Source organism: Aegilops tauschii, chromosome 1, assembly GCF_002575655.3.
Source record: "Aegilops tauschii subsp. strangulata cultivar AL8/78 chromosome 1, Aet v6.0, whole genome shotgun sequence".
Taxonomy (NCBI): domain Eukaryota; kingdom Viridiplantae; phylum Streptophyta; class Magnoliopsida; order Poales; family Poaceae; genus Aegilops; species Aegilops tauschii.
This window is the reverse complement of record NC_053035.3, coordinates 416,972,924-416,987,136: the sequence shown is the minus strand read 5'-3', so window position 1 is coordinate 416,987,136 and position 14,213 is coordinate 416,972,924. Positions and strand designations below refer to the sequence as shown.

Below are 14,213 nucleotides of genomic sequence, written 5' to 3'. Positions count from 1 at the left end.
AACCTTACACAACATGTATGTGCACTCTTTTTATCTAAGTGGGCACCTTTTATACCATGAACTCCTGACCTTTCTCTCTTTCCACGTCAGTATCCCATCTCTCTCTCTCTCTCTCTCTCTCTCTCTCTCTCTCTCTCTCTCTCTCTCTCTCTCTCCACCTGTGTGTGGGTGTGTGTGTGTGATGGTCCGACTCGGATTTAATCTAGGCGGCAACACTTGATGTGGTTAAGGCCACTTGAAATATAAGTTGATAGAGTTGGCATAAAAGGAACAACAATTATGAACTAACAATTATAAGTGAAGCATGAAAGTTATATAATGACACGAGAACCTTGATTTTCTGCCCAAACCTTGCACAACCCTACGTGTGCACTCTTTTTATTGGAGCGGGCACCTTTTATACCTTGAACTCCCATCTCTCTTTCTCTCATCCCTTTGTGTGTGTGTGTGTGTTTGTGAGTGAGTGAGTATGTGTGTGTGTGTGTGTGTTGGTCTACAGACTGATTAGGATTTAATATAGGCGCCAACACTTGATGTGGTTAAGGCCGCTCGAAATATGCCCCTCGCGGTGATCTAGTATCGTCCGATCTTTATAATGACACGATAACCTTCATTTGCCATTGCCTAAACGAGACACAACATGTATGTGCACTCTTTTTTATTGAAGTGGGCACCTTTTATACCATGAACCCCTGACTTCTCTCTTTCCATGCCAGTATCCCATCTCTCTCTCTCTCTCTCTCCACCTGTGTGTGTGTGTGTGTCATGGTCCCACTAGGATTTAATCTAGGCGCCATCACTTGATGTGGTTAAGGCCACTTGAAATATAAGTTTATAGAGTTGGCATAAGAGGAAACAACAATTATGAACTAACAAGTGTAAGTGAAACATGAAACCTATATAATGACATGAGAACCTTCATTTTCCATTGCCCAAACCTTACACAATCCTATGTGTGCACTCTTTTTTATTAGAGTGGGCACCTTTTTTTTACCTTGAACTCCCATATCTCTTCCTCTCATCCCTTCACTGATCCGCAGCATGGATCCGCGCCGCCACGCCCGCGGGTTGTCCTCCGTGGCCGCTTCGTCGAGCCGCCGCCACTCAGCCGATCCGCCGGCCGCCGCACCCCCATGCGTTTTGTGGACTTCCCAGACCTCCCTCAGCCGCGCCCCGACGAGGACCTACATGGGCGTCCGACAGCGGTCACGGGGGACGTGGGTGGCCGAAATCACCGTCCGCAAGACCGACACGTGAAAGTGGGTCGACTCCTTCCACACCGCCGAGCTCGCGGCCATGGAATGTGACCGGTGGCAGGTCTAGTTCCACGGCCGCGACGCGATGCTCAATTTTCCCATCGGCACGCGGCTGGTCGACCTTGTCTTGCCGGAGCCGGGGGTGGTGTCCGCTCGGATGGCGCGGGAAGACCGGGCGGCGAGGGAGCGCCTCGAGGCCGAGGCCACCGCCGAGGCCTACATGGATGACCTCTGCCGGCAGTAGCCGGAGCTAGTGGAGGCGAGCGAGCGATCTTCGTCGTCAATGACGGCGAAGTTATCGTCATCTCCGACGACAAGGGTAGCAACGCGGGCAGCGAGGAGGGCGGTAATGCGGGCGGCATGGAGGGCGGTGATGACAAGATCGACGTCGAGGAGTGGCGGAGTGTCTTCCCCGGTGATGACGACGACACTGGCCCGGACCCAGCTCTCACCGAGGGTGACCTCACCTGGAAGGATTGGCTCAACCTCCATTTCGGTCGAAAGTAGTTTAAGTTTAGTTTTAGTTCAAATTATGTTTAATGTTCGGTTGCGAGAACTTTATGTTTTGAACTTATGCTTAATTGCATCATCTTTCGGTTCAAATTTGATTGAATTTGTGCAAATTTAGTTATACTGCGCTAACTTTAGGGGATCGGCTAGGTGCGGCGAAATTTTAGTGGATTATATATATACTCCACTAAGGTATATACTCCGCTAACTTTTAATGGATCGGTTAGACTTTTCCTTATATTTCTTTACGAAGGAAATACATACCAACTTGCACTTTTTTTGGGTTCAATGTAACCAAAAATTTCTATAACATGTGTACGCAGAATCATAAAATTTTCTAACTCTCTCACTCTACTTTTATCATTTTTCAGATGGCACCATCGAGCAACTAAACAGAAAATAGCAGTCATTACCACTAGCATTTACAACGAAAAATGATTTTACTCCATTTGCAGGCCGTGCTTGTGTAATATAGTCAGAAGGGAAAAACGTTCTATATTGAAATGTGCTTTGCTGTCGAATGGCACATGCAAAAAGAAAGAAACGTGCTTTGCAAGGTTGGTTCGCCAGATCAAGCCAAGAAGTAAACCCACGGGTTCGCTAGACCTGCTACTCTTGTTGATGGAAGGCTAAAACGAACGACCCGTGGCCTACGTCCTGGAATCCTGGGATCAGAGATTACCTGACCTATTCTGACAGTGCTAGTACTTTCTATTTCTTGAGCGAATCTTAACTCTTGAGGCGGTCCGTGATCCCACCAGAGTATATAACAACTAGCCTCTCATCTCACACTTACAAGTGGGTCCCCAGCTTACCACACAGTCAGAGAGATGTGGTTATTTAACCCAATCCTTGGACGAGTATCTCGTGGACGGAACAGTTTCCCTTGGAGACTTGCGGCAGGTTCAGTTTTCGTTGCTTCAGGTCAGTTTCTCAATCTTTTCTTCAGTTATAGCTTCAGGTTCAATTTCGTTTGCTTCAACATGGGATGAACCTTGCTTTGCAGCTGCTCTCACCAATGCTCCAGCGTGCGCCCGGCCTTTGGCTCGGTTGCGGACCATGCGAGGTGTAACAATCAAGGCGCTGAAACCAGAGAACAACGAACAGATGTACACTTTTTTCTGTAGCTAAACTGGAAATCCCGCATCATACCTGAGGATATGACACTCAAGGCCTCAACATCTTCACCAGCACTCCAACAGGGACCATGGCGCCTGCAAATGCATCTTCAGCCCTAGCAATACTCACCATGGTCGAACTGCCGCTTCCATTGCTTGCACGGCCAGCTCGGAAAACTTCCATTCGAGCAACTAAGGGCTGTAGTACTAGTAGCAGCGAGCAGCAGCAACGATAGGAAGATGTTTCATCAAGGTCTGCAGCCTTGGTCGAAGTAGATGCCTTTTCTTTAGACGAGGAGCGAGCAATAAATATCACTAAGAGAAGAGGACAGCAAGAACACGCCATGAGATGTAAATATGACAAATTCAACGAAGATTGGAAGTGAAATAAATTCAGCGCGCCACGGTTTGCTTTTGTCGCGTAATTCAACAGGTTATACTCCCAAATCAAAATCGAGCCTCTATAGAATAGAACGCAGCTCTAAATCCAGAATAGGACAAATTGACAAGGAGTAGGAATAGATGCCAGTTCCTGCACTGGTAGTAGTACCTCGTCTCCGCGTGGTCTTCTGTGATGCATGCGCTGCCGTTGAGCGAACAGGCCGCATGCACAAACCAAGCGCGGGGCGTACCTGCTCGTCGAGCTCGTGGACCAGTCCAGAACTCATTCTTCAAAAACACGCTTCCTCCTCGTGATAGTGTAACAGAGTATATAGTAGTAGTACAAGGCAGCAGTAGCCTTTCAAGTTTCAACATCAGTTACCACTTACCACACAGGAAGGGACGCGAACACTGTGACCAATAGTGAAATCGTAAAGAGGAGCAGCCATCCCTGTAATACAGCCATAATTTGTCCATACCTCGTTGTATGTATGTACCCCTCCTTTTTTTCGACCGGCCAAGACATGGAAAGCAACCGGCCCTTCAGCTGCATCCTGTAAGTGCAAGAGGGTGTAGGTGGTTCAACACACACAGTCAATTAGACCCATGCAATCTTTTGGTGTTTACCTAAGTTGATCCTCGTCAGCACTGGTTTCCGACTGAATCAGAGAAAACGACGCACAAATTCGTGATGAAAACACGGCTGTAACAGGCCCAGCAAGATTAGTAAAACTAAAAGAACATTTCAGTTCAAAGATGAATTAATAGTTGGTAATTGCATGATTTTTGGACGATAGATGACTCGCATCACAGATCCGAACAATGTGTTGCCGGTGTTTTGCACCGAATTGCAGTGCCAGGGAGCTACTGTAACGACCTCTCGTCAATGCCTCTCTGACTCACTAAGTCTAGCCTGTAATAACAACAATGTAGTCATGAAAGCATACTTAGCATTGGTAATGGAATGCATGATTTCTGACTCCAGCGTCCTGAAACCAACGAAACGAAAGGTGCCGAACCGCTTGTACTTTGTAGTGCATACAGACAATAGACCTTCATCTTTGCTAAAAATAGATCTGGATGGATGGAACCCTTCAACGCCAAGAAAACAACAAAACCTATAGAGTAGGGTTACCCAAACGGTCCATACTCGTGGCCCAATGCTAGAAAGAAGATGCATGCATACTCTGAATATTACTGCCATCGCAGCACATAGGTTGCCATTTTGGTCCGGTGCTCTCTAAAGTTCAGCACGTGGCTTCCCCTTTGGTATATGCGATCTACCATGATACTCCCTCCGTTCCGAAATATAAGTCTTTTTAGACATTTCAAATGGTCTACAACATACGGATGTATGTAGACATATTTTAGAGTGTAGATTCATTCATTTTGCTCTGTATGTAGTCATGTATTGAAATCTCTAAAAACACTTATATTTTGGAACGGAGGGAGTACAATATATAGGAACCTTATCCATATAAAGGTTCGGATCTTGATGCAAATCAAGGGTTCCGATAGCACACTCTGCTGCTAGTGTAGATAGGAAAGCCGTTATATCACTGGTAGAGAATAGGCCTTTAGTCCCGGTTCGCAAAGGCCATTAATCCCGGCTGTGCAACCGGGACTAAATATGCGCGACTAAAGGCCCCCCCTTTAGTCGCGCCTCTTACGAACCGCGACTAAAGGCCCGTCCACGTGGGCGCCAGGAGTCCGTCGGGGCGGAGGACCTTTAGTCCCGGTTCTCGTGGCTAACCGGGACTAAAGGCCTCCTCCGCAGGATTAGGGTTTTAGCCCCCCTAAACCTGGTTTTTTTGCGAATTTTTTTTATTTTTTTTATTTTCAAATTTCTGAATTATTTTAACCTCTAATCTCTAATCACCACCCCTCATCACTGCTCAATTTATCCTCTAATCTCTAATCACCCCTCATCATTCCAAATCATCTAACTTTCCGGACGGTCACCCATCCTCTCACTACTCCAGCCCGAGCACGCTTAACTTTCGGGTTCTATTCTCCCTCGTTTCCAAGTCTGCACTTGTTGTTTTCCTGACAATAGTAGGATGTCAATTCTATTAACCCTCAGGAATTTTGCTTGAGCATGAAGTGACACATTTCACTGTTTGAGTTTGAAACTATTGTTTTAAAAAACAATAATTATTTAGTAACACTAATATTTCTGGAATAATTAGTTTGACCATTGTTTGACCACTGTTTGACCACTGTTTGACCAGATTTGACCAAAATTTAAAAAAAACTGAAATAATTATTTAGTAACACTAATATTCTAGAATAATTAGTTTGACCATTGTTTGACCACAGTTTGACCATAATTTGAAACTTTTGAATTTTTTTGCCTCTCCAGATCTTAAAAGCCCCGTATCTTTTTTTCTGTTAGGTTTTTGAGGATTTTGAAAATGTTTAACGAGGTTCCCCCGATTAAATTCGGATGTAACTTTTCGAGTAGATGATTTTTCATATAAAAAACTTTTTTATCCGAGTTCGTATGCAAAAGTTATGCCCATTTTAAGAAATTCCAGAGAGATTTTGCAAATAAAGTCGAAATTCATATTTGTTAATTTTCCCAACAACTAGACCACATATCACATGAGAAACTTATTTTATTTTATTTTTTTGACATTTCCATCATTTTCTTTTGGTTTTTCTAAAACTGAAAAGGCGGTCCGGGGGGGGGGGGGGAGAGTTTGATGGGCCCTTTAGTACCGGTTGGTGGCACCAACCGGGACTAAAGGACTAACCTTTAGTCCCGGTTGGTCTGGCCAACCGCGACTAAAGGCCTTCGGGCCAGCCTGAGGACCTTTAGTCCCGGTCGGCCAGGCCAACCGGGACTAAAGCCCCTCCCGTCCGCCAGCTGTCGACCGAGCGCGCTGGGCCCAGATAGTTGGTCGCGGGTCTCCTCCCGAACCGCGACTAAAGACCCCTTTTGTCGCGGTTCGATTATTTTGGGGACTAATGGGGGCGTATGGAAGCCTCTTTTTCTATAGGAAAAATCCATCCTAACACCCGGTGTTAGTTACCCCACATATCTCATATACTACCATGTGGTACTATATATATTATTTTATTATTTTAATTATATTCATATACTATATCTAAGATATTTCAAAGCAAGTTACATGAAAAAATTGCATATGAGTCTATAGTTTTTGTTATATTTATGAAATACGTACATATTTGTACATAAAAAAGAGCATACAAGTACATATTTCAAAGCAAGATACTATATAGTACACGTACATACTCTTGGTTTCGATAGATACTACATACAACATACAAAACGCAAGTGGTGGTAACTACCACTGCTTGTAGGAAAGATTTGTCATACACACACACACACACATATACTAGCAAAAATGCTCGTGCGTTGCAACGGGTATAAAATAATCCAAGTGTCCATGTGGTATTCGGGAGTTTACCTGTCACGATGAATAATGAGATTTTCCAATTAAATTGGTTGTAAGACTCATAAAAATCCACTTTATGAAGATCTTATTGTATTCCAAAAGCTTGTGATCTTCAAAAGCTTGTGATCTCTTTGTCTACAAATAAAACCTACTTCTTCAACTCTCTATAAAGAAATTGAATTATGTGTAATAAGTTGTTATTTAACAACCCTGTGTAAAAATAATTGCAAAAATCTAAACATTTATCTATCCGGTAGATCATCGGCTACTCCTTCGATGTGAAAGTAATTGTGCAGCATACGTATACCTGTAACAGTCTCAAATAGATTATATATTAATTCCTATATCTCACAATCCCTATTAACATTAATTCATATTTATGCTTTCCCACTTCAAAAATATGATTGCCGGAAAGTAAAGTATTTACAATGCTTGCCGCTCTTTGTTGACACGTTGCCGCTAGCAGTAGAAGCACATTCTCCACGTCAACATGAGCACTTTCCTGGACATTATCATCGAGCCTCGATGAGGATCAGGATTAGGGTAACTGCGTGGGATAGATGGTACAACGGAGGGTAGTGCTCCCCCCTCCTAGCTGCGATGCTGGACGAAACAGGACGCGAGCAAGATGCACCGTTGTCACACTCTCTCTATTGGTCATCCCTCCGTCTCTCCTCCCTATCTCACCCATGACATCCAGATTTGAGGAACATCTTCATGGACAGCAAGCACCGGTGAGCTTCAAATATCTTCTCCCTTTAGAAATATTTCTTTCTAATATTTCACCCACTTTTAATTATTATACTCTCTGCCCTAAAATAAGTGTCTTAACTTTGTATAACTATAATACAAAGTTGTACTAAAATTAGGACACTTATTTAAGAAAAGGGCGTATATATAATGTAACAACAAACAACAACAGCGAGTAATAATCGGTGCTCTTTTGAAAAATAAAAATTTATAATTGATGCTAGCACGCATGCATCCAGTAGCATCTAGCCGGTACAAGACCAATTTCCTTTCATTCATTAAAGAAAGGGCAGCGATCTGCGCCGGCGCACCGGCTCAACAGTTGGGCCGGTCGAGGCCCAGCCGTCCGATGCGGTTTGCATGGACCGTTAGATCTGCGCGCATACACGGACTGAAGCAACCGTTGCAGCAAAAAAGAACAGTTTTGTTGCGACCGTGTACGAACAGCCACAGCAAGGAAAACAGGGGAGCTGGACCCCCCCGCGACTGCCCGTCCCCGATCCGCGGCGGCGGCGGCGGCTAGATCCGCCTGTTATTCGTTCCCCGCGGCCGAATCACGTCGACGAGGGGCTCCCCCACCTATCAAGCCGCCTTGGGATTGCTTCAATCATGTCTTACATACGTCATGACCTCCTTGCCGCCATGGATTTGGGCTCGAGCTCCGTTACGGCCGGTCGAGGTTGCAGCTCGCCGCGAGCCCGTAGCAGCTCGCCGGCGACCGGTTGCAGCATCCGCCCCTGCCCCCCGTGCTGGATCTCGCCGCCGGAATTCACAGAAACCCGTGCTGGGTCGCAGCTAGGCCGTGATGGATGTAGCAAAACATTATGCCGGTTGTAGCAAAAAACGATGCTAGTTGTAGCAAAACCGCGATGCCGGCTGTGTGTTGTAGCAAAACGTGACGCTAGTTGTAGCAAAATGCTATGCCAGTTGTAGCAAAAATCTATGCCGGTTGAAGCATGTAGCAAAACTGCAGCATTTTATCATCTTCTTGTTGGGGAACGTAGTAATTTCAAAAAAATTCCTACGCACACGCAAGATCATGGTGATGCATAGCAACGAGAGGGGAGAGTGTTGTCCACGTACCCTCGTAGACCGACAACGGAAGCGTTATCACAACGCAGTTGATGTAGTTGTACGTCTTCACGATCCGACCGATCAAGTACCGAACGTACGGCACCTCCGAGTTCTACACACGTTCAGCTCGATGACGTCCCTCGAACTCCGATCCAGCCGAGTGTTGAGGGAGAGTTTCGTCAGCACGACGGCGTGATAATGATGATGATGTTCCACCGACGCAGGGCTTCGCCTAAGCTCCGCAACGGTATTATCGAGGTGTAATATGGTGGAGGGGGGCACCGCACACGGCTAAGAGATCTCAAGGATCAATTGTTGTGTCTCTGGGGTGCCCCCCTGCCCCCGTATATAAAGGAGCAAGGGAGGAGGAGGCCGGCCCTAGGAGGGGGCGCACCAAGTGTGGAGTCCTACTAGGACTCCCTAGTCCTAGTAGGATTCCACCTCCCATATGGAATAGGAAAAGAGGAAGGGAAAAAGAGAAGGAAGGAAGGGGGCGCCCCCCTTCCCTAGTCCAATTCAGACCAGACCAAGGGGAGGGGTGCGGCCACCCTTGAGGCCATTTTTCTTCTTTCCCGTATGGCCCAATAAGGCCCAATACGTATTCCCGTAACTCTCCGGTACTCCGAAAAATACCCGAATCACTCGGAACCTTTCCGAAGTCCGAATATAGTCGTCCAATATATCGATCTTTACGTCTCGGCCATTTCGAGACTCCTCGTCATGTCCCCGATCTCATCCGGGACTCCGAACTCCTTCGGTACATCAAAACTCAATAAAACTGTCATCGTAACGTTAAGCGTGCGGACCCTACGGGTTCGAGAACTATGTAGACATGACCGAGACACGTCTCCGGTCAATAACCAATAGCGGGACCTGGATGCCCATATTGGCTCCCACATATTCTACGAAGATCTTTATCGGTCAGACCGCATAACAACATACGTTGTTCCCTTTGTCACCGGTATGTTATTTGCCCGAGATTTGATCGTCGGTATCTCGATAACTAGTTCAATCTCGTTACCGGCAAGTCTCTTTACTCGTTCCGTAATACATCATCCCGCAACTAACTCATTAGTCACAATGCTTGCAAGGCTTATAGTGATGTGCATTACCGAGTGGGCCCAGAGATACCTCTCCGACAATCGGAGTGACAAATCCTAATCTCGAAATACGCCAACCCAACAAGTACCTTTGGAGACACCTGTAGAGCACCTTTATAATCACCCATTTACGTTGTGACGTTTGGTAGCACACAAAGTGTTCCTCCGGTAAACGGGAGTTGCATAATCTCATAGTCATAGGAACATGTATAAGTCATGAAGAAAGCAATAGCAACATACTAAACGATCGAGTGCTAAGCTAACGGAATGGGTCAAGTCAATCACGTCATTCTCCTAATGAGGTGATCTCGTTAATCAAATGACAACTTATGTCTATGGCTAGGAAACATAACCATCTTTGATTAACGAGCTAGTCAAGTAGAGGCATACTAGTGACACTCTATTTGTCTATATATTCACACATGTATTATGTTTCCGGTTAATACAATTCTAGCATGAATAATAAACATTTATCATGATATAAGGAAATATATAATACTTTATTATTGCCTCTAGGGCATATTTCCTTCACTTCTTCCACCTCCAGCCGTCGCTGGTTGAAGCTTTCTTATTTTCATAGTGTCTAGTTGTAGCTTTCTCTCTCAATGGTTGGAGCTTTTTCCAACAACCGTTGAAGCTTTTCTACCAAAAGTTGTAGCTATTTTCTTTTTAGCAGCACTTGGTCAAGGCTTTTTGTGTCGTTTCGGTTGAAGCTTTTTTAATCAAAGGATGTAGCATTTCATGTCAACGGTTGTAGCTTTCCGGCGATGGCGCTGACCGCTTGTAGCTTTCTCTACATCCGGTTGAAGCTTTTCATCTAGGGGGATGAAGCTTTTTTTTAAACGGTTGCAACATGATGGGGGTGCGACGATTCTGCAGAAGCCTCCGGTGTCGACCATCGCCGCCCGGCTCGTCGGCGGCGAGGCAGAAGCACGAGACGTGTGGGAGTTGCAACCGCCGGGGATGGGGATTGGTCAACGGGCTGCATCCAATGGCGAAACGGGCTGTAAAGCATGGCGGGGTGAGATTTACATCCATGGACGCGCGGGGGATTCGACCTTCCATGGCCGACGGCGAGATGTGGGCGCCGGCGCTGCAGGAGATGAGGATGGGGGCGATATCCGCGAAGCTGCGAGACAGGAATGAGGCGAGATTCGCGAGATCCGCAGCGCCACGTGGTTGGTCGCGACTGGGTCGCGGCGTGCGCGCGTGGACTGGACCGGCCGAAGCTTCGACCGTGTCTCCGAGGAACAGTTGACCGAGCGGCTCCATCAAACTAATCTGGATTTCTTCTTGTTTACGAATAATGGGGCATCTGCCTAACCCTATCAAACCTTTCTGCAACTACTTCTCTCTGTTCTCAGCAGCCCGAAGGATTTTTCTAGTCTCGGTGCCCCGGCCCCAAACGTTTCCCTTAAAGAAATGCACCGACCGACCCAGCGCCACTCTTCCTTCTCATCCATCCGCGTGTCTCTCAGTCTTATCCACAATTCCACATCGCCACTCCTCTTTCTCACCCACCGCTGGTCCTCCTCTTCTTCAGCCACACTATCACCCAGTGCCGCTCCTCCTCCTCTTCTACACATGTTGCGCCGACAATGCACTCCACTCTCCTGGAGTGCGCGCGGCCGTGGTGGCTGGCCAGAGCCAGGGCAGCAACCCTTATCGGCGAGGAACCCAGAGACGCCATGGAAGCTCCTCGCCACGACCGCGCCGGCACGAAGTCGCTCTGTATCCTGCCAGCAGCCCCGCCTCCGGCCCGATTCGGACGGCCCCGCCCACAGCCTCCGCCACCTACGGCATGCCCCCAGAGGTTCGGCCAATCCCGCGCCGCTCATCCTCGTTTCGTCCTCTGCTCGCGGCTCGCGTTGACCGCCTCGCCGTGGCCTGCTCCAGGCCACCAACCAGAGCCTGTCCACGAAGTCCAGCCGGCCTTCCTCCTGGGCGCGCTCCTCGGCCGTTGCCGCGTGCTCCGCCAGCAGCTGCCTGATGAGCCCGTCGAACTGGCGGTGCACCCGGCGCATCTTGGCCCAGCCACGACCGCGCCGGCACGAAGTCGCTGATGTTGAACAGCCCCGTGCTGGTTAGGAGCGACATGATCATCTCCTTGTAGCTGCTGGACTCGTCCTCGTCCCCGACCGCAGCGCCTGAGCCGATGCCCCCTCTCTTCCTCTGCTCCGAAGTTGCTAGCTCGCGAGTGCCACAGCAACCACGACCATCTTAGGGAGATCGATGGGTTGGGTTCTATTTTCTTCGCTCCTTTCCCATTTGGAATTCCTTCTCATTCTGTTTCTCTTTCCTTTGCTCCGTCTTGCCCATTACGGAGGAAATTCGTTCCTCTCACTTCTCCTCGGGAGAAATTTGTTTCTTTTCCTTCTCCTCTGGAGGGAATTTGTCCGGTTCCTTTGCTTGAGGATGGGCGCGGCGGCGGGGGCGGTGCGCCGCGGAAGGGCAGGGCCGGCGGTGGTGGCGCGCGGCGGATGGACGGGGGCCGGCGGTGGTGGCGCGCGGCGGATGGATGGGAGGCAAGGTCGTGGGTCGTTCAGTCGTTCTTTTTTTTCTATTTTGCCCGTACCGGTTCAGGTAAACTTGAACAATAGGATTGCGGGTTGATTTTATAAAAAGCCAAGGGCTTTTCTGCAAAAACGCCGATGACGGACGACCAGAAGCGATCTCCACTTTATTAGTAGTATATAAAACTGTGTCTATCATAGCTTTTAGTGACAGAAGCAGAGAGGTTGGCAAAAATTCCTCAGAAGTATATGAGCTGCTAACTAACCGTGTAATAGTTAGCTGGCCGGCCTAGCCGTGTCAACCAGCCAACTAACGTTCGAGTCAATCCGAGAAAAACGCTTTGCCCCGTGTCGTCCTACCTAGGGCGACATGGGCGCGTCTTCAACCTAGTGCCGCCAGCGCCCTCATCTTCTCACTCCTGCCACACCGCCGCCGAGCGAAGCTCGCGTGGTCTATGGTGACGGCGTGGCGCTCTCCCACAGCAGCACTGCATCTCATTGGGTGGAGGGACTCCGTGACCGGTCGGCGTGCCGATCTGTAGGCAGTTGGTGGGGGCGCTCTGCGACGCCTAGTGGCGCGAGCGGCGGCTCCCGACGGCGTGGAGGCACATGACTATGACTGTGATGGAGGAGCCGAGTAGGCGTGCTGATGCGGATCGGCCCTATGGAGGCTGATTTAGCCCAAAGGATGCCGGGCCTCCCTCTTGGTGAACCCGAGTGGTGCTGCGTGGGGTTTCCTATGTGCACGCCGGTCTCCGTTCAGATCCGTGATTTGGCGTCAAGGCCCAGCGTGCATCGGGCTCTCTGCTGAAAGGTAGACCACGACGGCTCTATTGGATTTCCCATGAGTTGTGATCATCCTACAGCTCCACAATGACGGTGGTCGTTGAAAGATCTCCAGGAGTGTTTATGTCTCCAGATCCAGTGATTGACTTCAATGGTGAGATGTAAATTATGGACGACGACTTACGTAGTGGGATAGTTATGCAACAGTGGCAATCACATCACATGTAGGCTGTAGTTGCTCGGGTCACGGAAAAGTGATTTTGATGGTGGTGCTACTCGAACAGCCCGTCTCGAGCTCCGGGGTGAAATCTTAGGTCTGACCCGAGCTGGTTATACCTGGCAATGACGATGTTTATTTTATGACGTTACCTTGCTGAAGGCATTCCTTGGATATGCTCGAATTGATCAGGGTGAAAATCCTAGATTCTAGCCTTGGTGGTTGGATCTGATGACGGCGACGCTTGAGTTTCGTTTCCTTCTTGAAGGTGTTACTGTTGTGAATCTTATCATCCATGTGGTGTCATGACATGGTTGATGCAGTCATTGTTGTGGTATGCTGATCACAGATCTCATAGCTTTGAGGTTTTATCTTATTTTTTCTCATCTACACATAGCTTTAGTCTTATATGATTTTTCTAACTGCCGGCATGTTTTTTATGTGTTTGCGTTTGTAGTTTGTTGTGTGCATCCTAACTATGCAGACACTGGTGTGTGTTTTTTTGTATTTGTAGTCTCTTGATGCTTGATTTTAAGCTAACAAAATCCATCCTCTTTTGAAAAAAGTAAGAACATCCGGAAGGAGGAGGCCGCAAAGGTAGATCACGAGCACGAGGCGAGACCTAACCAACCAGCCAGCCGCCACTCCCAACTCGCTCTCCTCCGACCGCTCGCTCCCTCCCCATCATCGTCCGGACAGCCGTCCCCTATCCGTTCGGGACTGGTCCTCACCCCACGACTGCTATCCCCTGTCCCTTGACATGCCCGACTCTCCTGCTCCCCTCTCCTCGCCAGGCGCCGGTTCTCCCATGGCAGCATGCCCCCTCTCACCGCCATGAGCTCCTGTGGGTGGTGGGACACTGGCAAGCTCCACCCCAAACCTGAGAACCCGAGTCATCAGTCGTGCGCAGCCCCCGGCTCGCCCTTCTAGGCCAACCCATGTGCGGGCTCGGACGCCACACTGTTCTTTTCCTTTTTTTTGTTTCCTGTTTTTTTCGATATTCAGGATTTCAAAAATTTCTAAATAGATGCAATTTTTTTAAAAAGGTTCATGAATTCAGAAAATGTTCACGATTACAAAAATAAT

The 14,213-nt window shown here is 48.1% G+C and overlaps 1 long non-coding RNA gene across 1 annotated transcript; it reads left to right on the top strand.

Moving 5' to 3' along the window:
- Positions 1–11,060: 11,060 nt before the first annotated feature.
- Positions 11,061–13,675, top strand: LOC120964101 (uncharacterized). The gene is made up of 2 exons (XR_005755755.3): positions 11,061–11,424; positions 11,508–13,675. It is a non-coding gene; the product is annotated as an uncharacterized lncRNA (long non-coding RNA).
- Positions 13,676–14,213: the final 538 nt, after the last annotated feature.